This window comes from Pezoporus flaviventris, unplaced genomic scaffold (genome assembly GCF_033815535.1).
Source record: "Pezoporus flaviventris isolate CSIRO_AGI_PZ_B2104156 unplaced genomic scaffold, CSIRO_AGI_Pfla_v1 ptg000025l, whole genome shotgun sequence".
Classification (NCBI taxonomy): Eukaryota; Metazoa; Chordata; class Aves; order Psittaciformes; family Psittacidae; genus Pezoporus; species Pezoporus flaviventris.
Genome location: NW_026892573.1, coordinates 9,210,043 through 9,232,312, shown reverse-complemented (window position 1 = coordinate 9,232,312; position 22,270 = coordinate 9,210,043). Strand labels below are relative to the sequence as shown.

The 22,270-nt window shown below is 48.6% G+C and overlaps 2 long non-coding RNA genes and 1 pseudogene across 2 annotated transcripts in view; 1 reads left to right on the top strand and 2 right to left on the bottom strand.

The window, feature by feature from the left end:
• Positions 1–11,688: 11,688 nt before the first annotated feature.
• LOC133271734 (SUN domain-containing protein 3-like) lies at positions 11,689–16,369 on the bottom strand (annotated as a pseudogene).
• Positions 16,370–16,808: 439 nt separating this feature from the next.
• On the bottom strand, positions 16,809–17,534 carry LOC133271755 (uncharacterized). The gene is made up of 3 exons (XR_009744238.1): positions 17,423–17,534; positions 16,954–17,024; positions 16,809–16,859 (listed from the first exon to the last, which is right to left on the bottom strand). It is a non-coding gene; the product is annotated as an uncharacterized LOC133271755 (long non-coding RNA).
• A 74-nt stretch (positions 17,535–17,608) lies between these two features.
• Positions 17,609–22,270, top strand: part of LOC133271754 (uncharacterized) — a 33,203-nt gene continuing 28,541 nt past the window's right edge. Inside the window, exons 1-2 of the long non-coding RNA XR_009744237.1 lie at positions 17,609–17,699; positions 19,127–19,321. This is a non-coding gene — a long non-coding RNA (uncharacterized LOC133271754). The remainder of the gene's footprint in view (positions 17,700–19,126; positions 19,322–22,270) is intronic.

The window sequence follows — 22,270 nt, the reverse complement described above, 5'->3', positions numbered from 1 at the left end:
GTTTTCTCTAGTTCAAGAACATATTAATACCACAGGGGTGGACACCTACAAATAAGCTCACTTCTGTCTTACATGCTGAATTGCCTCTGCCTGTAGCAGAAGGCACTTTCTAACTTGTCAACTGCTGCAGCTCAGCCATCAGTATCCAAGAGGTCTGATCCATTTGAGATGATGAAAAAGCTCATATAGGTGTAGTGCAAGTGTCTTGACAAGTGCACAGCAAGGAAGCAAATGAAAGCTGGTGAAGACAACAGGAAAAACAAACATCTGTTTCCCAGTTCATGGCATGTCCCATGGTCCCTGGGAGAGGAATGAGGTGTAAGTACAAGGCCATTCAGAGCAGGGCCCAGTGCAAAATAGAGCCAGCTTGGAGACAAAATCTGGTCAGCAGAAGCTTGAAGCACAGATGACTAGTTTGCTTTCAGCAAAATCTCCATCAGGTGCTATGGAGTCAGCACAGCATGAACTGGCTCAGCTACCAAGTGAAATCACCTGCTGTGCATTCTCCTGGCCTCCCAGTTCAATGCTTGCTGTTCGTCAGTTAGACTCCAGAGGCTCTGTGGTCCTGAAGAACTGGGGCACCCATGAGTTTACTAGCAGTAGTGTAAAAAATAATCAGGCACTTGCAGGAGGTTACAGAACTACCTACTCAGCTGGGATGCTTGGGTAGGATTTGTCTCATTCTGCTTAACAAGCCAACACCAAAGACACCTGTATATGAGGCAGTAGCCTGGCATCCCTTTATAATCACTGGCAGAAAACCAGATAATTTTTCAGCATACAAGTCATCTGGGCTGCCTTGGACATCTGTGTGAGGATGTGATAAATTATACCCAAGAGGTCTTATTTCTCTCTATGGACACAGAAGTAGCCATGTTAGCACAGAATGCCATGGTACTCATGGGGATAGAAGAGCAGGAGCACTGCCCATCCATTCCCCAGTACCAGAGAGAGTGGGCAAGGAAGGCAGCCACTCTCACAAACATCTTGGGTCTCCCCAGCATGAAGCAGCAGAACTTGTGAAAATTTAGCAAAATTCACAGGCAGTATTTCTTCATGTCTACAACTGCAGTTCTCATTAGGGCTCTAAAGCAGCTGGATATTTTTGGATCCCAGAGCTGCTGAGGATATACATACTAGAACCACTTCATAAACAGGTGGGTGGGAAATAGATAGCAAGTGCAAGAAAATCTCTGTGTCTATAGGCGATTTTTTACTTTGTGGTGATATAAATGGTGAAAACAGTTGTTATATAAGCTAAATCTTTTCAACAGATGGTAAGAAGTAAAATAAAAGGCAGATATTTGCTAAACTTATACACAAGGACCCTAAGGAAGGAAAATGTTCTTGCTTGTGTACAGCCAAAAATCAAATGAAGAAATAGGCTTTGATAACCACGTAAATGAAAGCCATGTGTCATTGAACTGAGTTTGTGGACCTGGAATAGAAAAAAAAAAACAAACAACAAAACAAAACCACAAAAAGAGATGCTCTCATCATGACTGGTTTCTGGTTCAAAGACAGCTCCCCAGCAGTGTTTAACTCACAGAAAGTGAAGCTAAGAAGAAGTCCAAGTTTCCATGAAGCAACAGGGAATACAGCATTGTGCAACAGCTCTTCCAAACCAAACGTACATTCAGGCATTGCCCAATCAAATGATAGCCAACAATGTATGCAACAATGAACTGATTGAATCTTATTATACACAACCCAAATGACGCTATTAAATACCTTAATCTCGGAGCTGACAGAATTGTGGCATGGCATTTTGTGAGCAGAAGTTATAATGAAGCAGTGGTATTACACACACACACACTCTTTCAACTTCTAACACAAAACTGGAGGCTGAAGGAATGGCATGTGGCATCATCAGCCAAGATTTTTCAGGCATAAGGAATTTTCTCACACAACCGACTGCAGATTAGGAAACTATCCTATTAATTATGGCTAATGGAGAAGCCTTTCTCTTCATCCTGTGAGAATTTTCAGCTAATATTTTCAACCACACGTGACAGTCGTCATGTTTGGGATTGACCTGGTAAATTTATAAAACAGCAGAACTGCCCAAAGTTTCTGTCAAGTCCATGCAGAAGACTGGAGAGCACCAAGTGCTCTCCATTAGAAGGTATCTTCACAGACATCAGGGAGGATTTGGATCTGATTCTCCTCCCATTTCTATGAATAAGTCCGAAGAGGATTTTCATTAAAGTCAATGAGAAGAGACTGAGTGCAAAACAATTAGCATGAAATTTAAGTAATGTACTGAACAGCAGTATTCTCGCAAGAAGGACAGATGCATTTCGGGAAAACATGAACTAGTCAATCACAAGTTACTGGAATGCAGGTGGAGATGAGTGGAAGTGCACAGTATCTATATGAAGTCACACTAGATGATCTGATAGTTCTTTTCAGATCTATGAATCTATTAATTGCCGTAGTTTCAGGAGAGGAAAAATACTCTATTAAAAGATCAGCTGCTCAGTGAGCACACTGACATTGTCAAGACACAGCACCTTGACCACATTAGTAGCACACAGCCTGACTCTGGAGGGTGTGCTGTGCACTCTCAGGGGAGACAGCTCCACTGGCACCCTAGCTCCCAGAGCTCCTGAGAGCAGACCTGCCTTCTGTCATGCCCATTATACCCTCACTTACCTGATGCCAAACCTCTTAATGTTGTCTCGATCCATTTAGAATCGGCCTTATAAAAGTGGTGTTTGAAGAAAACTACATTTATAATCAATCCATGCTGCACAGATGAATAATTCTGGATTTCAGGCAATTTTCTCTGCAAACAGGAGTTTTAATTTCTTTTGGTAATAACCCCTTTTGACTTGCCCACATGTAGACGGTAATTATTACTGCTTTTTATGGCTAGGGTATTTTAGTCCCCACACATCTCATTCCCTCTCCCACATAGACTGTCTTTGAAGCAACAATAACAAGTACCAGCTTCCCTAGGCCAGTCTTCAAGTTTGCCTCAGGGCTAAAACAGTCAGAGCAGGCTTAGTAGGTCAGAATTGGATTTCCCAAATACAAACCATTCCAGAAAAGAAGTTTTTTTTCTTATTGTTAACGTATTAACGTATTAACCATTGGAGAAAAAGAGAAGCGTTGGGGGTGGACATCACCCTGAGTGAATTCTATATGGAAAATAACTGCACAAAATTCTCTGGCTTTGCTGAAGAAAATGGGAGTTTTGCCACTGGCTTCAGCAGAGTCACAATTTCAGCCACTGGCTCCAGAGCAGTGTCTCATGTGTCACCATTTACCAGTAGCAGAAAAGAGTTCACCACTGAGCTTCCCATTACCATGTAAAACATAAAGGAAAGCTAAGGTGTCTCTGTGGGGATCTGGCACCCCCACAGAACTCATCCAGATTTGTTTGCTTTTAATTGCTATTACAGTCAAGGGCACTAAAAGCTATGTGGAGTCTGGGAACAAACTGTTTTGGTTGCCCTCGGACACACATTATCCCAGCACAGCCCTGGCAGCCATGTGGTAGCGGTACCCAGCCAGAGGAGCTCCACTGGGGGGGGGGGCTCATCCATTTCTGACCAAAAGGGGGGCTGACACCTCTGCTTCCTCCCCTATCCCTTGGCACCCTCCTGGGGTCTGCATGGGAGGATGATGTATCTCCCTGCAGCCCCAGGGGTGCTTGTTCAGGCTTTTTTCTAAGTTCAGGCTGAATGCTGTCATGACCCAGGCACATATTCCCTCAGCACATACCCTGGGCACAGCAGGCTCAGGGAACATAAGCCTTTGGATAGGCTGAAGGAAAGACAGAGAGAACAGGCAAGCAGCATGATACACATCACTGGTGAATTTGCTAAAGGCTACTGTACAATGGGCATGACTTTGTTATCACACCTGGAGCTGCAGCCTTTCAGTCCCTTGCTGATAGACCTCAGTTACAGCCCCCATTCATCCTAAGATGAAGCAGTTTGTTTCTCCATCTCCTACTGCAGCCAAACCTTCCCAATGAAAAGCACCCCCAGCATCCATATTGCTGTAAATGAAAAAGTTGCTCTAATGAATTGGCAGGAAAAACAGCTTCACAGAAAGAAGATCCATTCACAATTGCCCCTCGCATCCAGAGGCTTTTGTGCTAATTAGGAGTGACACCTTTAATTTCAGTATTGAAACCCACAAGAGCTAACAGATCACAGCTTAAATCTGTGACATCGTCAACTCAGGAGGCAGCTCAGCAGTTGTGTCTTTTTGAGTCAGTGGCTTTTTTCCCTACGATGCCTTGAGAAAAGGTTTACTTGTGTAATGTCTACAAACTTAAAATAACAGGGAATATTTAAATTGAGGTGGAAAGCAATTTAAAGCCCAGCTCAAACTCTTCTGCTGAAATCTCTAACGGTAGGAGAAATGTGCATTTCCAACACATAACTAGGAAGAGACAAATAGAGGGTGTGGAGTGTTACTATGGAATGTTAATTACAAGCAGATCCTGAATCCCGGGGTTGAGTTCCAGCCAGTTGAGGACACATATTGAAATATACTTAGCGATATGCTCATTTCTGCTTAATTACTTGTGGGACAAAGTGCTCGCAACCAAAGGATATTCCTTTAGGATGCAGAAGATAGCTCTAAGAAGGATTAATAAACGTAAAAGATACATGAAGCCGTATGCATCCACCTACTTGCCAATTAAGGGTATTTCACAATAGCTTTTTTTCTCGCGCTCTGTATTGTCTATTTTAATGTCCTAAGTGATAAGGTTTCCACCACTTCCCTTGGAAGATTAGAGAAGTCTCACAGCCAGGATATTTCTGCCTGTGATATTTAGCCTGCATTGTCTTCTATTATACTTCAATAAGGAGGTTTTTGGGGGGGGGGAAATATAACCTAAATAATTTCTCTCTCTCCTCATTAACTACACCTTATTGGCAGACACAAGGGTTGCGCTGTAGAGAGTCTAGAAAGACATTTTTGTTGAACCAAATTAATTTTTTGCCATGCATGAGTGCTGGAGCAGCAACCAAGCAGAGCAAAAGACCTGCGTGAGAAGATGGAGAGGGCTCCCTACAGTCTGCCTTATTCTCCAGACCTCCCAAATTTCATATTGTCTGAGACCCCTGTACCATGTACTCCACAGAGCACAGTGTATGCATTCTCTGTGCTTCAGATAATGCAACAGGGCTAAACGGCAGAAGATGGCTGGTAAGGACTGGCAGCCAGGCTGCTTGTCCTCGCCTGCAGACTGGTACCATTGTCCCTTGTATTCCTAGATGGACTCACTCTGTCAGTTGACCTAAAATGGTAGATGATGAGTCAAGACAACAGCTGCATCAGCATGAACAGATGATAGGCTTTGCCCCAAACATATGAACTTCCAACTGAGGTACAGAAGGTAGGAGCCAATTATGCGAGCCTCGTGAGCATGGCACAGGTCTACACTGTCTGCCTTGCACATAGATACAGGCTCAATTTCACCTCAGCATGAGTCACTAAGGACTTCGACCTGCTGCCCTCATCCTCCTTCCTACCCTACACTTTGTGAATTTTTCTGCTGCTGTTAACAGGGCTATCTGCATGATAAGACACAGAGAAAGTCCTCGACCCCTTGTAACTTGAAGGAGACACGTAGCTTTCTCATCTCAAAGTCAGATAAATCAGAAGTGCCGGTGCCGCACCAGCCATAGATGAAACCTATGTCTGCAATTACTTTCAAAGTCAAGTGGGAAGAATGGCATCAGACGCGATCAAAGTGCAATATCATCTCATTGCCAGACAGCAGCAAAATCGAGGCAATTTACTGCTCCCAAAACATATCGAGGAGCGCAGGTGATAGTCAGGACCTGGAAGTAACCACCAGTGTCATAAATCCACTTGAAGACAGCGTATTTCCACAGGCTGACAAGGCAATAAGCTGCACTTGGGAACACAATGCATGATGGTTTAGCTGGCATGATGTACAAGGTACAAGATAACATCACACGTTCCCCAGTCCTCCAGAGAAATGATGTTTACCAGCTGAGAATACCCCTTACACTTGTGATCATCCACGTGAGGAGAGTCCTCTCTCAGGGCATGCAGATTTGTGTTGCTGCCTGTTTGTGCTGGTTGATAAGAGACATTCAGAGGATGCAACTGTCTGTCAGTAAGTGGCTGCTTGGCTTTAGAGTAAATGCAAGATGAGATATCAACAGAGAAAAAAAAAACAAAAACAAACAAACAAAAAAACAAAACAACAAAAAAACAAACCAAAACCAGGGGGCTGGAAATTACTGAAAAATGAGAAAGGGAGAGAAAGTAGAAGTGTAGTGTAGATAAACACCATTGTCAGTTCTTTCTCTAAATCTGCCACTTCTTTATTCCTAAAACCACCTGAGCAAGAGGATACTGACCCTGCTGTCTGAGTCATATGCCACAATCTCTAAGGTCAGTTCCAAAGAAGCAAGTGAAGGCATCTGAACAAAACCAAGGAGGACACTGGCTTCTTGACCACTAAGGCCAACCCAAAGTCCCACTGGCAACAGTCTTTTGTTGACAGAAAAAGAGCACTTACACAGGCAGTGGTGAATCTGGGGCAGCACAGAACTGGGATCTGAATGTTAGAATCATACATCAATCTAGATAAATATTATGAACTGAAAAAGGCAGGGAAAAAAAAAGGAACCCTATGCAGACTTCTCCTGAAAAGAGATCAGCTATTCTTCTTCACTGGAACGGACTCTCAGTTGTAGGCATGGTTTTCAGCCCTGTCCCTGTCTTTCACAGCATTTTTTAGTCATGCTCAGTCTGGGCTCCTCTCTTCCAGTGGTCAAGGCCTTCCAGATCACCTTTGCATCTCTGTTGTTCCGCGCCCTGGACATGTGGGACAATAGAGCCTCAAAGATGAATAAGAGGGATGAAATGGAGACTGTGAAGAGGGCATAAAATGAGGCAAAAGACAGAGCACTCTCATTGAAGTATGTTGAATAGCTGAAAAGATCATGGAAAAAGTGAGTACAGGAAAGTTTAGCAGACAAGTTAGAGTGCCCAGTCTAGTCCTTTTCGCTTTGATGAGACCTGGGTAGAGTTAACAGTAGTCTAAAAGCCACAAAGCTTCTTTCTTCTTTCTGATGACTCCCCAGCTAGATTGTCTCCAGGTCATCACTCTCATCTGTTCCTAACTCAAGCTAAGGCCGTGTGAATATCTAATGGCAAACCTCTCCATCTCCAACAAAGTCCATTAGCACAAGTTCTCTGACAAGTTATGACATTATGCTCCCATGACAAGAGGCAAGTCAGTCATGATGGACTTCCACCACTCTGATTTCTGCTAACCCAGCAAACTTCCTTTAAAAATCTAACATGATCAAGGGCACCACCCAAGGTATGACACAGTCTGTCAATGGAGTTCCTTACAAAACATGTGGAGAGGAGAAAGGTGTGGGTTATGTGAGATCATCCTTTCTGGTGATAGTAGTACAGGTCCACGTGGGATGTCAGTAGCTCAAGTTCTACATCTTTTCCTAATTCCTACCTCATTTTCCATACACTCTCCTAGTCATACTTGCTTTGGGCAGCTAGGAGGAATAAAGATAGCACATTATGCTATTTAACCCCTGGCTAACCTGTCCACCATCACAATAACTTACTCCATAGATTGTATATCTGCACTTCATATGAGTTATCTCTTTTAAGGAGTAAAAGCAGAGAACAGCTCAGCACAGAGGGCCCAGATATGTCAACGCACCTTAATAAGCTTAGATTCAAAGATACAGGAACAAATACCTGGTCTCATGTCACGATTGCTTTCTCAGTGCATATGGGTGGCAGGCAACATCCAGAACAATGCTACCATTTGGTGGCCAAGGCAAGCTAATACTGAAAGGAAGAAACAAACTGCTAGCAGGGGCCACTACAAAGTACAGTTTCTGTATCTGTTTGGAGGACAATCTCTTAGGTATCAAAATTTTTGAAGAATGGTTTCAAGAACACCATGCCTGAAGAGCCTGAAAGCAGATTGTAGCCTTAAATAAATTGTTGGGTTTTATTTACCTACATGCGTTCTTGGATCAGCTGAAATGCTGGGGTCAGAAGAAAAGATGGAAACAATGGGTATCTTTTCCATACTTAAAAGGTGACTTATAAGAAAGATGAGGACAAACCTTTTAGTAGGGTCTGTTCCAATAGGACATGTGGTAGTGATTTTAAAGTAAAAGAGGGGAGACTTAAACTAGGTATGAGGAAGAAATTGTTTCGATGAGGGTGATGAGACACTGGAACATATTGCCCAGAGAGGTGGTAGATGCCCCATCCCTGGAAACATTCAAAGTTAGGTTGGACTGGGCTCTGAGCAACCTGATCAGTTGGAGATGTCCCTGCTCATTGCAGAGCAATTTGGGCTAGATGACCTATGAGCGTCCCTTCCAGACCAAACTATTCTATGATATTTCGTGGTTTGCTTTTCTTTTCCTTTGCTGGCATCTGAGGCACAAGTGTTTCCTTCAGTGTTTCCCATCATCCTGTCCCAAGTTGGAGCACCTGCCAGCAGATTCCCTCCGAGGAGGACCATTCAAGGAATTGCCACCCCAAGAAAGGGAATTTTTCAGTCCAACAAGAAGTTGCACAGAAGACATCTACTTTGCCAATGAAAAACTGAAGGTTTCAAGAACGGAAAAACCGCAACCCCAAAACTGCCAAAACCAAACAGCCTTTTGTCCAAACCCAGAACTTCTTTAGCCAAAAAAATACTGAGAATTTTGCTCTCATTTTTGCCAGAACTCAAAAATGCCCGTACTAATTTGTATTACTTGCTTTTATTTAGCTGGTTTCAATCAAAGCCCGAAATCTTCTGCACAAACCAATTCAAAGCAGCTCTCCTGTTATAGAAACTGCAGCATCTTCTGGTGCATTGTTCAGATTAACATGAAGGGGTCTAAACACACTGAAGGGGTGAAGCTGAGCAAAGGAAACACTTGCCGCATACTCTTCAGTGCTTTAACATTTGTCCTTGACCTTTTAACACAGCAGTAAAGGAAGGAAGCAGAAGGGACAGTTTGCCATTAGTGTTGCTTTATACTGAAGCTAATTCTCCAACATTCATGACCAGCACCAACACTGAACTTGTCTAAGGCTGGGCGTTGCTGTGCCACAAAGCTAGATACTCAGCAAAACCAACAGCTTGCTATTCTTCCCGCAAAGTACTTGTAACACTCTGCTTTATACCAGAAGGACAGTGTTTCACTTGCAAAATTAAGAAATGCCAGATTTACCTTGGTATGAGCAACTTTAATCTTTTCCTTTCTGATTCAACCCTCTGACACAGGGAATGAAGCCAGGTTTGCCCTTGCCTGTGCAGCAGAGGACAGATAACTTCATCTTACAAGAGATGCCATACCAGGGAGATCAAAAGAGGCACAGAAGAACAGGTGAGAGTCAGCACTGAGCAGGCAGGCTATGCCTATGCCAATAAATTAAAAAGCATGAAGCACATTTCTGCCTCCCACCAGGCCAAGGGGCGCTGCGTGGCTCACATACAGACTGCTAATAGCCACTGCCTCCCCTCAAGAGCGTACCTGTAACCATGCCATCAAGTGCTTGGCCGTGGGTTTCTGGGTTTCTCCTGGGCCTTATTTCCCCCCCCCCCCCCCCCCCCCCCCCCCCCCAAGATACAACTGTTAATTTTTCCTAATAACCCACTAGAGTGGTGTTTCTATAGTTCTATAGCATAGGTCTGGGGGACATGGGGTTCTGTGCCTCTGGGAGCTTCTTCTCTGCTTCATGCCCAAAGATCCTGGAGCATGTGCTCAAAGCACCATGACCCAGAATCATCCTAAACTGTGCTAGATTACTGCTAGAGCCCAGGGAGGTGGGAGTTGCTTCCAGCCTGGCACCACTCACTGGGAGTGAGTGAATGAGCTGTCTGGCTGGGTTTAAACCAGGACAGTTTTTCTGGCACCCAACGTGAGGCACAAAGTGTTGAGATAACGACAGATCTGTCCGGATTAGTAGTCCCCCCCCCGCCCCGGGGGGCTCTCCCCTTCCCGTCTGCAAGAGGCATGGGGAGGAGAATCAAAAGAATGCAACTCCCATGGGTTGAGACAAGAACAGTCCAGCAACCAATGTACAACACAAATCACCACCGCTACCACCAATGACAACAATGATAAGAGACAATAACAATGGAAGAGAATATGATACCACCTGCCGAGAAATGAGTCTGACCCAGAAGACCCTGTGTCCTTCAGTGTAACTCCCAGTTACCTCCCACCCCGGGCATGACGTGCTGTGGTATGGAATACGTCTTTGGCTAGCTTGGGTCAGGTGTCCTGTCTCTGCTTCCTCCTGGCTTCCCCTCCTCCCTGGCAGAGCATGAGCCTCACAAAGTCCTTGGTCAGGGTAAACATTACTTAGCAACAACTGAAAACATCAGTGTTATCAGCACTGTTCCCAGGAGTAAAGTCAAAACGCAACACTGCACCAGCTACCAAGAAGGAGAAAAATTGACGGCTACTGCTAAACCCAGGACACCTTCTTATGTTGAGGACACCAGAACTGCACACAATACTCCAAGTGAGGTCTCACGAGAGCAGGGTAGAGGGGCAGGATCACCCCCTGTCCTGATTATTCCAATATAAAACCTAAATTAAATGCTCTACGAGTCAGTAGTATGAATAAAGTACCTTCAGATCAAGTGAAAACTCTCCCTATTGACCTAGCAAGATGACTATGCCATGTATGATTGTGGATAAATAACAGCATTGCCTCTTCGCCAGTACCTGACTCTGTACTCTGGGGTTTTGATTTATTAAGAGCAGGGGATGAAAAGTACTCTCGTAGGGTTTGTACATTACCTTCCTGGACTGGATCTCTGGGTGCTAGTGAAGCATAGCTGGGAAACTGCATGTCCTTGCAAGAGGCCCTCCAAGGCACAGGGCTGTCACTGGTGTCTGCATGTGCTGGTGTTTCAGCAGATGCAACTACTCTGTGAAATGTGGGATACAGACAAAAGCCAGAGTAGACACCACCTTCCCAAAATAAGTCAGAAAGGTAGATATAGTGCAAAAGCTAGTGAGATGCCTTCTAGGGGCAACTGGGAGTCATAGGAGACCCACAGCTGATTTGCCAGCAGAGCTGGACAGGATATTTTGTCAGGATATTCTTTGGAAAGGAGGGAGGGAAAGGCTGCCTTCGCTGGCGGCCGCTGGGAAGAGCCCTGCCCTTACTGCAAGGCAGGAGGCAGAGCCCAGAGAACAGGGAGCTGAGTGTATGGCCAGAGAGGGTGTCCTCAGTCCCTTCAAGCCAGTGCAGCATCTCTGAGGGAAGCCCCCCTCCTGCACGAAGCAGCTCCAGGGAAGATGGGGCACCTGTGAGCCAGGATGTCCCGAGGCCCTTTGTGCACTGCTCGGGAAAGGAGGGCAGGCAAGCCTTGCAGACAAGCCTGCTTCACTCCTCCTCAGTGCCAGCGGGAGGGCTTTCCCGGGGCTGTGATTCTGCTCTCCCAGAGACCCTGCGCTGCAGAAGCTGGAGCTGGACCACTGGGGCTTCTCCTTCAAGCCCCATTCCCCTGTCCTGTCCTTTGCAGCCCAGACCATGAGTATCTTTTTCCTAAGGGAGAAAGTTCCCTTCCCCACTAGTGGTGCAAGCTATGGAAGCATCGTTGGAAGAATGTTTGCAAGGAACGTACTCAAGTCCAACTGCACACATCCTTGTTTTATTATTTTTCCTAAAGTATCTCTAGGGCCTTCAGGTGGTGGTGTGGCTCGCCATCGTCCCATGAACCTGTACTCGGTACACACACGTGTACTCTGGATTTCCCCAGTTGCTCTGCACCTGGAATTTGATGTAACGAAAGGTCCCGGGAAGCTCCTTCTGTAAAAAAATGAGGGGACCCATCATTACACAGGTGGCCAGAGCCACAGCACATCACTGGGGCTCCTGACGAAAGGAGGAAGCAAGGGCAACCACTAGAGGAAACAAGGGAAACACTAGAGTGGTGTTTCTATAGCATAGGTCTGGGGGACATGGGATGTTGCATGCCCTGAGGTGGGGCAGGCACTGCAGGTGCTGACGGCACAATGCCAGTTGGGATGAGGGCTGGGGGGAACCTTACCGGACACTGGTTCATCTTTGGGGCTGGCTGTGAGCTGTCCTCAGGAGAGTCATCCCCACATTGTTCCCTGGGTGGTCAGGGCTGATGCTTAGTTTGATCCCTGGCCCTCTTTTATTTAGGTATGCAGGAGCACCCTCAGGGCTTGTGTACCTCCTCAAATGTCACTAAGCAGGGCTGTCCATAAGGCAAGACTACACTATAAACAGTAAAAGTCTTCCAACATCCAAATGTAAGAACCTCTGACCATGAAGGTTAGGTGGAGAACTGATTCAGAGCAGCCCTGTAGATGCTATCTACATCAGCTATGTAGATGCTATCGTAAGTATTCTATGATTCTATGATTCTATTAATTCAGACATTGTTCTCACCTTGCTTGAGGCAGAGGGAGACCTTGAGTGGTGGCCCCTGCCCTCCCCACCATTTCCTCCCTGCAGCAGACACCTCAGCTGCAGTCCCCATGCATAAGAGGTGTCCCAAGGAGCAAGTTTCTGTACACCTCTGCCTGATGGCTGTGTTGACTCCAAGTGCCGTATCTCCTTTGACGTCCTAATTTTCTACCTTCTCCATGGGACAGCCAAGCAGAGTGCGATGTAGAAAATCTTTGGCAGAACAGTGAGTGTCCCTGTGTGTCCTCCCAGCATGATGCTAGCTCATGGGTCTCTTGGTAGGGCTCTTCCTCTACAGTGCAACTTTGAACTGATGTGTTTATACGACCTCCAGTTTCAGTACTACCCCAATGGCAATTAATCCTGGGATGTCTGCTTTGCATTGCACTGTATTTTCAACCCCATCCTGCTTCTTTGTAGCCACTGTTAAACTCAGGCTAATTGTAATCCCAAAGCACTGCTGAAAAGCCAGCTTTTAAGACAGCTTCTGCACCCCCTTTTATCACTGCAGGATGTCTTACTCCTAAGGCAATGCCTACCTAGATGGCTTTCAAAGATATAGCTCAAGAATCAAGAGATGACTTGATGAGACACTGGGAGAGTCTGCCCTCAAATAGTATGGTTTCAGTCTTCCATGCTACTCCAAACTTTGCAGCAGTTCCTCTGGTTTTCAGCGCAGGGCTGTGATAGCAGACCTGCTTCCCACATTCTGTCATCTCTGGGCTAACACAAGTCCTGCAGATAACAACACATCAAGGGTCCCGGTCTCCCACGCAGCAGCCTTTACACCTTGACCCTCCTTAGCACCCAGAAAAAGGGGAGATGGGCTTTGCAGCATGATCGGAAGGAGAATGTGTCTGGCCTCTGATGGCTCAAAGGAAAGGGGGAGGGGGGGCAAGGCAGGAGGCAGAGCCCAGAGAACAGGGAGCTGAGTGTATGGCCAGAGAGGGTGTCCTCAGTCCCTTCAAGCTGTGGGTCTCTCTGCTCAGCCATGCACTGCACATAGGTGTGACCTGCCTGAAGAAGGGCTCCCCCGTTCATCACCTTGCCGAGCCAGCAGGAGGCCAGCCAGTGCAGCATCTCTGAGGGAAGCCCCCCTCCTGCACGAAGCAGCTCCAGGGAAGATGGGGCACCTGTGAGCCAGGATGTCCCGAGGCCCTTTGTGCACTGCTCGGGAAAGGAGGGGCAGGCAAGCCTTGCAGACGAGCCTGCTTCACTCCTCCTCAGTGCCAGCGGGAGGGCTTTCCGGGGCTGTGATTCTGCTCTCCCAGAGACCCTGCGCTGCAGAAGCTGGAGCTGGACCACTGGGGCTTCTCCTTCAAGCCCCATTCCCCTGTCCTGTCCTTTGCAGCCCAGACCATGAGTATCTTTTTCCTAAGGGGAGAAAGTTCCCTTCCCCACTAGTGGTGCAAGCTATGGAACCATCGTTGGAAGAATGTTTGCAAGGAACATACTCAAGTCCAACTGCACACATCCTTGTTTTATTATTTTTCCTAAAGTATCTCTAGGGCCTTCAGGTGGTGGTGTGCTCGCCATCGTCCCATGAACCTGTACTCGGTACACACACGTGTACTCTGGATTTCCCCAGTTGCTCTGCACCTGGAATTTGATGTAACGAAAGGTCCCGGGAAGCTCCTTCTGTAAAAAATGAGGGGACCCATCATTACACAGGTGGCCAGAGCCACAGCACATCACTGGGGCTGCTGACGAAAGGAGGAAGCAAGGGCAACCCACATGTCCCCTTGCAAGGGCCATGGAGGAGCCCTCTGTGCTTGGAAAGCAAAGGCCCTGGAGCCTTGCTGAGCAGAGCATCGGGAACCGGAGGAGCACTGCTGACTGGGCAGCCGTGGGATGTGAGGAGGGTCTCACTGAAGGTAAGATGTCTGCCTCCCTCACTCCCACCATCTGCTCTAGTGGGACTGTTTCCCTTCCCGGTCCCCTTCCCACTGCTGCTTTCTCTGTGCTGCCTGAAGAAAAAGGAAAGCCCTTAAGGTGGGACAGCTGTCTCTGGCAGCAAAGCAAAGCCCCATTTGGTCTCCTCTGCCATCCTCCCCACAGGAGCGAGGAGCATGGGAGAGCAGGGGCTGGCTGGGGTGATACTCTGCACTGTTTCCTCCAGGGACTTGCAGACAACCCTGCCTTCTTCCCAGGCATTCTGCCACAGCTTTTGCAGTACCTGCACATGGAACGTCTGAGCGATCCCCTTGTGCACGTCGTAGGTAAATGTTCCCAAGAGAGTTTCTGCCGTTGCCTCATCCACTCCCTTGAAGACAAGAGACAAAAGAGACAAAGGGAGTGGGTCAGGCTCCAGCAGGGCACCAGGAAAAGGGCATGGTGAGGCTGAACCCAGGAACCCTTCCCCACCTCCCTGGGCTCCAGCAGTAGTCTAGCACAGCTTAGGGTGATTGTGGGTCAGGGTGCTTTGAGCACATGCTCCAGGATCTTTGGGCATGAAGCAGAGAAGAAAGCTCCCAGAGGCACAGGACCCCCACATACCCATAGGGGATGGGGTTGCTGAGAGGAGGTGCCACAAGAAGCACATCTCAGGTATGTCTTTTCTCTTGGGCCAGCCCCCCCTGAGAAGCACAAGGCAAAGACTTACAAAGACAGTAAACTCTCTGGGGGCGCTGCTGACTTCCCAGAGGGAGACACTGCCTCGGAGATGTGCCAGACGGTGAAAGCTGTTGGCCAGATGTGCACAGGCAGCCGGATGACCACATGGCCCTGAGATCCGTGGAAAGGCCAGCAGTTGCCAGGGGTAACACTGGGCTGAAACCAGAAAGCCATGACCATCAGCAGTAAATGCTGTGCACTTGGTCTGCCAACCTGAAAGCAAAGAGCTGAACCACAGGTCAGGCCTTCCCCTGTCATACCTGCAAGATTGTCACTGGAGGGTTTGCAAATAAGAAGGTGAATAGAGAAAGCAGCCAGGTCATCATGCCTTCCCCACCGTAACTCTTGGATGTCCTCTCCTCATCGATGCTGGCACCTGACATGAAGGTGGACAGAAGTTGACTAAGACAGCGCAGAGATTAGGAGGAGCAGCAGTGCATTACCATGTATTTCTCAGGCTTGAAAGCAGAGCTTAGCAGAGCCCGGGGCAGTGCCAGAGCCCGGGGCAGTGCCATACATAGAAGGATGGCAGGGATTACTTTCTGTCTACATACCTATGGCTTCCAGAGCCCAGTCAGGCATCAGGACATAGTTCTCAAGCACCTTCTTAATTGCCACCTCTGTCAACTGCAGAATTTCCTGGGGAAAAAGTGGGAACGGCAAGATGGCAGTGAACACAAAGGCACATGGGGCAGTTCTGCATGAACACCGAGTCCTGGCACAGAGCCGAGGAGCATCTCTGTGTCGGACAACCCTAGGCAAGAGCTGTCGAAAAAAGTGATGACTTTGAGAGTGCCGAGAGGAAGCAACAGGAGGGTGCCCAGAAAGGCAGCGAGGTCTGTGATCCAGCCCCAGCAGATTTACCTCTATTTGCTCCTCTTGGACAGCATGGTCTTTGAGGACCTCTCTCACAATATTCAGTACTCTTCCCCTAGCAGCATACACCTGAGGCACCTTCTGCTTGAAGTCCTGATTCACCTGGGCCTGTGAATTGCTGGAAGCAAAGGAAAAGCAGGTCTTGACCAGCAGCTGCCAGCCCCTGTGGGCAGGCTCCAAACTCCATGCAGAGAAGAGTCCCATGGGCTTGGGTCACCCCGCATCCCCCAGCCCCATTCCTTCCTCCGGCTTACAGATGGCTCCCTTCCACCACCCATAGGGAGGATCAAGATCCCTGGACACAAGGCAAGGGCAGGCAGCACGAGGCCGTCTGAGACAGCTCCACAGGGTGTGCCCCTTAGGAAGAAAGCACTCTTACCCCAGTAGTTCCTGCTCAGCTCCGTGAGGCCTGGACGTCTGCAAAATTAACATACCGCATAAGCGTGAGGATCACTGCCAGGGCTTCCCAAAGGGAGACTACCCTAGGTAGAGCTGGAAGAACATCCTGCTGCTTTGAGTCACTGGAGAAACCCTGACCCAAAGGTTGGGCTCCCTAACCAGCCACGTTCAGCAGAGAAGCTTTTGGGTCTCCATCTGAACCCCACAGCCCTCCAAGAGGTATGCAAGCAGCAAAGGCACCTTCTGGCACAGTGCTCCCCTCTTCAGCCTGCCACCCTGTGGAGGTCACTGAGGAGGAGCCCCACTCTGAACCCCATCAAGCCACTGAGGAGACTGGAGGATGAGCACAGGTGCCTCCCCCCAACACCGCCCCAGTGGTGATGGGTATTTCTGGCCAGGCGCCCCATGTTCTCAGGGAAGGCAGGAGGCAGAGCCATGGCCTTTGCAGATGCTGACTTCCCCACAGCAAGAGGCGCTTACCCACAACACATCCTTGAGCCACATCGTCGCACCGCACCAGTAGCCAAGAGCTGTGAGTCACATTGTCAAGAGATGATTATTTTCTTCACGAGCTGGTCCCTCTTCCCAGGGCTGAGGGAACCATTTTTGGTCAGGGATACTCACTGAACAGGATGGGAAGCAGCCGGAAAAGGAGCCTCAGGCCCCCTCTGTCCTTCTGGCAGGTGTTAAGTTGTCTAAAAGAGAGGGAGCGCTGTTGTTGCCAAAGCCCAGGGTTGGAACAACCTATTTGCCAGGGATCCATTTAGGAGCTCGCTGGGCTACCACATTCCATGTGTGCCCAGCACAGCTGCAAGCCTGAGGGCCCAAGACCTGCAGGTCGTTGAGAAGGTCTGGGACACAAAGACCTCTGGGCCTGACACAGGGACAACAGCCTGGCCCTGCTTGGCTCTCCCCAGAGAAGGGTCAGGGCTGTGTCCCCGGGAATGGGGTTGCTGTGCTGCAGGGCAGCGGGGGCAGACAGACCCCATGCTCTGGGGCTGCTGCTGCTGCTGCCGGGAAGCCAGGCAGCACACAAGGCTTGTGGCACGATCCCTCCCTGCTCTCTGGGCCCCCTTGCTCCCAGCTGCCCAACCTGGCTGGCATCTCTGCAGACTGAGCACACTGTCCGGGCACTGGGAAAAGCCCTCTCTCCTCACGAGATCCCAGCACCTCTTCGCTATGCGTTGCTAGCTGCTGAAAGCGCTGCTTCGCACTGTCCCCACTGCCGCGTGGGGCGCTTTTCTAAGGGGCAGCTTTATGATCTCACAAGAGAGAACTGCTGGTGCCCATGGCAACCTCAGGGGCACTGCCCTGGACGCCTGGGAGGAACACACCCTGGGGGCAATTGGGAGTAACTGGGAACCCTGAGGGTAAGACAGAACCCTGCTGGGGCTACCTTGGAACCCCTTAGGGCAACCCAGAACAATTCTGGGAACCACTGGGAACCCTCAAAGGCAACCGAGAACCCTTCTGGGGCAACCCGAGGGCTTTTCAGAAATGGGAGTAACTGAGAACCCCAAAAGGCTACCAAAACCCCTTCTGGGAGTAACTGGGAACCCCTGAGCACAAAAAGAACTCTGCTGGGGGTTACTGGGAACCTCAAGTGCAACCCCATGCCCATCAGGGGAACAGGCAGTAACTGAGAACCCCTCAAGAACCTGTAGTTACCCCTGGACTACTACAGTAATTGGGGTAACTGGGACGTCCGAAAGGCAACTGAGAACCCTTCTAGGGGTAACTGGGAGTAACTGGGAACTCCCATTCTCAGGAGAGCCTGGTCTGGGACAGTACATGAACTACATCAAAGAGAGCCCTTCTCAGCTGCTTCATGAGGGCATTATCGCTGTAGAGACTCTCATGGAATCTCTGTTTATCTGTGTTTCCATGGGAGGGTCACTTTGCATGTCAGATGAGGATATTCTTTTTAACTCCTGAAGCCATGAACTCCTGTTTTCCTTGCCCACACACCTGCCTCAGTCCGGAGTCTGGATAAGCCGGCTTTGCTGCCTGACTTTTTCCAGTGTGTTTGCACCTGTCTTACACAGGAGGTGTTTATCTTGCATAGGAGGGCATACTGGTGACTGTAGTATCCACCTGGCAGCAGGAACTCCTTTCCAGTAGCTGAAACAACTCACTGGGAAGGAAAATGCCATAGCTGTACACCAGACTTGCCAGGAGCTCTTTCACTAGTGACTTCTGCATGGTCAAACCAAAGACCAAGGGGCCCTGCTTTGTACCTGAGGCTGAAAGCACATTTACACATCACTTTGAGCAGCTGCTAAGCCAGACCAAGAAGTTCTTTCCTAGCCACACAATAAATATGTATTTTTAGCAGCCACAAAAATAGATTTCAACAAATGTCCTTTAAAAACAGATAGCATTTCACATCCCTCTTTGATATTTAACAGGGATAAAAACTACTGGGCTCGCACTCCTGTTAGCGTGGGACCCTAAATGTTGTGACCACACCTGTTGATGAAGGGTTGCATAACAGTATAAAGAAAATAAATGTCATGCAGAAATATCAATAACCGAAGGAGCCTCTTTTTTTTTTTTGGCACAGGAACATTCAGAACCATAACAGTGCTGCAAATGAGGCTGTGCATGGAGGCCATTCATTCTAGGGATACATTCATCCCCCCCTCCCCCTTTCCTTTGAGCCATCAGAGGCCAGACACATTCTCCTTCCGATCATGCTGCAAAGCCCATCTCCCCTTTTTCTGGGTGCTAAGGGAGGGTCAAGGTGTAAAGGCTGCTGCGTGGGAGACCGGGACCCTTGATGTGTTGTTATCTGCAGGACTTGTGTTAGCCAGAGATGACAGAATGTGGGAAGCAGGTCTGCTATCACAGCCCTGCGCTGAAAACCAGAGGAACTGCTGCAAAGTTTGGAGTAGCATGGAAGACTGAAACCATACTATTTGAGGGCAGACTCTCCCAGTGTCTCATCAAGTCATCTCTTGATTCTTGAGCTATATCTTTGAAAGCCATCTAGGTAGGCATTGCCTTAGGAGTAAGACATCCCTGCAGTGATAAAAGGGGGTGCAGAAGCTGTCTTAAAAGCTGGCTTTTCAGCAGTGCTTTGGGATTACAATTAGCCTGAGTTTAAACAGTGGCTACAAAGAAGCAGGATGGGGTTGAAAATACAGTGCAATGCAAAGCAGACATCCCAGGATTAATTGCCATTGGGGTAGTACTGAAACTGGAGGTCGTATAAACACATCAGTTCAAAGTTGCACTGTAGAGGAAGAGCCCTACCAAGAGACCCATGAGCCTAGCAATCATGCTGGGAGGACACACAGGGACACTCACTGTTCTGCCAAAGATTTCTACATCGCACTCTGCTTGGCTGTCCCATGGAGAAGGTAGAAAAATTAGGACGTCAAAGGAGATACGGCACTTGGAGTCAACACAGCCATCAGGCAGAGGTGTACAGAAACTTGCTCCTTGGGACACCTCTTATGCATGGGGACTGCAGCTGAGGTGTCTGCTGCAGGGAGGAAATGGTGGGGAGGGCAGGGGCCACCACTCAAGGTCTCCCTCTGCCTCAAGCAAGGTGAGAACAATGTCTGAATTAATAGAATCATAGAATCATAGAATACTTACGATAGCATCTACATAGCTGATGTAGATAGCATCTACAGGGGCTGCTCTGAATCAGTTCTCCACCTAACCTTCATGGTCAGAGGTTCTTACATTTGGATGTTGGGAAGACTTTACTGTTTATAGTGTAGTCTTGCCTTATGGACAGCCCTGCTTAGTGACATTTGAGGAGGTACACAAGCCCTGAGGGTGCTCCTGCATACCTAAATAAAAGAGGGCCAGGGATCAAACTAAGCATCAGCCCTGACCACCCAGGGAACAATGTGGGGATGACTCTCCTGAGGACAGCTCACAGCCAGCCCCAAAGATGAACCAGTGTCCGGTAAGGTTCCCCCAGCCCTCGCACACCATCCCAACTGGCATTGTGCCGTCAGCACCTGCAGTGCCTGCCCCACCTCAGGGCATGCAACATCCCATGTCCCCCAGACCTATGCTATAGAAACACCACTCTAGTGTTTCCCTTGTTTCCTCTAGTGGTTGCCCTTGCTTCCTCCTTTCGTCAGGAGCCCCAGTGATGTGCTGTGGCTCTGGCCACCTGTGTAATGATGGGTCCCCTCATTTTTTTACAGAAGGAGCTTCCCGGGACCTTTCGTTACATCAAATTCCAGGTGCAGAGCAACTGGGGAAATCCAGAGTACACGTGTGTGTACCGAGTACAGGTTCATGGGACGATGGCGAGCCACACCACCACCTGAAGGCCCTAGAGATACTTTAGGAAAAATAATAAAACAAGGATGTGTGCAGTTGGACTTGAGTACGTTCCTTGCAAACATTCTTCCAACGATGCTTCCATAGCTTGCACCACTAGTGGGGAAGGGAACTTTCTCCCTTAGGAAAAAGATACTCATGGTCTGGGCTGCAAAGGACAGGACAGGGGAATGGGGCTTGAAGGAGAAGCCCCAGTGGTCCAGCTCCAGCTTCTGCAGCGCAGGGTCACTGGGAGAGCAGAATCACAGCCCCGGGAAAGCCCTCCCGCTGGCACTGAGGAGGAGTGAAGCAGGCTTGTCTGCAAGGCTTGCCTGCCCTCCTTTCCCGAGCAGTGCACAAAGGGCCTCGGGACATCCTGGCTCACAGGTGCCCCATCTTCCCTGGAGCTGCTTCGTGCAGGAGGGGGGCTTCCCTCAGAGATGCTGCACTGGCTTGAAGGGACTGAGGACACCCTCTCTGGCCATACACTCAGCTCCCTGTTCTCTGGGGCTCTGCCTCCTGCCTTGCAGTAAGGGCAGGGCTCTTCCCAGCGGCCGCCAGCGAAGGCAGCCTTTCCCTCCCTCCTTTCCAAAGATATCCTGACAAAATATCCTGTCCAGCTCTGCTGGCAAATCAGCTGTGGGTCTCCTATGACTCCCAGTTGCCCCTAGAAGGCATCTCACTAGCTTTTGCACTATATCTACCTTTCTGACTTATTTTGGGAAGGTGGTGTCTACTCTGGCTTTTGTCTGTATCCCACATTTCACAGAGTAGTTGCATCTGCTGAAACACCAGCACATGCAGACACCAGTGACAGCCCTGTGCCTTGGAGGGCCTCTTGCAAGGACATGCAGTTTCCCAGCTATGCTTCACTAGCACCCAGAGATCCAGTCCAGGAAGGTAATGTACAAACCCTACGAGAGTACTTTTCATCCCCTGCTCTTAATAAATCAAAACCCCAGAGTACAGAGTCAGGTACTGGCGAAGAGGCAATGCTGTTATTTATCCACAATCATACATGGCATAGTCATCTTGCTAGGTCAATAGGGAGAGTTTTCACTTGATCTGAAGGTACTTTATTCATACTACTGACTCGTAGAGCATTTAATTTAGGTTTTATATTGGAATAATCAGGACAGGGGGTGATCCTGCCCCTCTACCCTGCTCTCGTGAGACCTCACTTGGAGTATTGTGTGCAGTTCTGTTGTCCTCAACATAAGAAGGTGTCCTGAGTTTAGCAGTAGCCGTCAATTTTTCTCCTTCTTGGTAGCTGGTGCAGTGTTGCGTTTTGACTTTACTCCTGGGAACAGTGCTGATAACACTGATGTTTTCAGTTGTTGCTAAGTAATGTTTACCCTGACCAAGGACTTTGTGAGGCTCATGCTCTGCCAGGGAGGAGGGGAAGCCAGGAGGAAGCAGAGACAGGACACCTGACCCAAGCTAGCCAAAGACGTATTCCATACCACAGCACGTCATGCCCGGGGTGGGAGGTAACTGGGAGTTACACTGAAGGACACAGGGTCTTCTGGGTCAGACTCATTTCTCGGCAGGTGGTATCATATTCTCTTCCATTGTTATTGTCTCTTATCATTGTTGTCATTGGTGGTAGCGGTGGTGATTTGTGTTGTACATTGGTTGCTGGACTGTTCTTGTC